We start from the raw sequence: 1,720 nt of genomic DNA, 5'->3' as shown, positions 1-1,720 counted from the left end.
AAGTGGACTTTTACAAAAACATGTCGGTGTGTCGACTCTGTGAAAGTCCCATCTGCAGCACACGTGTTTGGTCATTCCACTAATTTCTGTTGACGTCAAAGCAGAAGTTTCAAATTTTATCTCTGCTGCATTATCTGAGCGCCACACACAATCGACCATGTGACGTTTGGTACAAATTGGTCTTTGTAGTTCTTGTTACAGCTGGAGCTGCATGCTGGAGAGTCGGAAGGCAATCAGCCTTTGTTTATAACACAGATATGTGAAAACTTCTCTCCTTGTTTGGAGTGTGTGCACTAAATTATTTATTCTAGTACATCAAAATAAAAGAGCTCAAGACTTAAACAGCCTTTATACAAGCTCGTGTAGAAACTCGTGTAGAACAATGCAATTATTTAAATGAAAGCCTGCAGTTCCTCTTCCGTCCAGCGGAGGCAGCAGTGAGTCGGTCCCCCATAAAGTTTCATTTTAAAATGTCCAACTTTACAGCATAAAGAAACAACCTGCTGCTTAACACCGAGAAGACCAAGGAGCTCATCATGGACTACAGGAGGAATGCTGACCCACATCCACCCATCCACATTAAGGGGATGGCTGTGGAGCGTGTGAGCAGCTTCAAGTTCCTGGGAGTCCACATCTCCGAGGATCTCACCTGGACGACCAACTGCTCCAAGCTGGTCAAGAAGGCTCACCAGCGCCTCTTCTTCTTGAGGACTCTGAGGAAGAACCACCTGTCCTCAGACATCCTGGTGGACTTCTATCGCTGCACCATCGAGAGCATCCTGACCAACTGTATAACAGTCTGGTACGGGAACTGCTCTGCCTCGGACCGGAAGGCGTTGCAGAGGGTCGTGAAAACTGCCCAGCGCATCGCCGGAGCACCACTTCCTGCCATAAAAGACATCTACAGGAAGCGGTGTCTGAAAAGGGCTGGGAAAATCATCAAAGACCCCAGTCACCCATCACATGGACTCTTCACCCTCCTGCCCTCTGGGAGGCGCTGCAGGAGCCTCTGGACTAAGATCAACAGCTTCTTCCCCACAGCTGTCAGACTCTTGAACTCTGCCTCCTGACATCTGACCCACATTAACACACGGACTGAACATACACACACCCACAACCACCTACACACACACACAATGGACAACCGTACCCTCAAACACACAATAATAACATGGACTGAACCACCACTCTGTCATGGTCCCCGTGCCTGCTCGGCTGGCCCTGTGTGGCTACATGTTATGTTTTGTCTTTTCTTTCTCCTCTCTCTCTGCTCGCTGCCTGGGCGGAGCTCATTGTGAGCTCCCGGCCTCCACCACCTGTAGGCAATCACCTCTGGCTCCTCACCTTGTTTGCTCCCGCTACTTAAGGCAGTGACTGAGAGCACCTCGCCGCTGGACTATTGAGTAACGCTCGTCAGTGCTACTTTAGCCTCAGCCAGTTTTGAGCTCTGTCCGTGAAAGTTCTGTGCTAACCCTTGTTCTCTGTATGCAGATTTCTCGTGTTTGGTTTGGAGACTCTGGACGCTTTTCCCGACCCCGCTCTGCACCCCTGGGAACCCTGGCCCCCTTCTCCTTCACCTGTATATAGTGCACCTGGAGTGTGTAAATAAACCTATTTTTCTGAGATTTCAGTCTGCGTCGAGTCCTCTCTGCTCCTCCGTGACACACTCACAACCACTAGCACTTTATATAGGCTCTTAACTGCACTACTGTATAGTTCT

This window comes from Haplochromis burtoni, unplaced genomic scaffold (genome assembly GCF_018398535.1).
Source record: "Haplochromis burtoni strain Fernald_Lab_line unplaced genomic scaffold, NCSU_Asbu1 Contig_361, whole genome shotgun sequence".
NCBI classification, from domain to species: domain Eukaryota; kingdom Metazoa; phylum Chordata; class Actinopteri; order Cichliformes; family Cichlidae; genus Haplochromis; species Haplochromis burtoni.
This window is presented reverse-complemented; position numbering follows the sequence as displayed.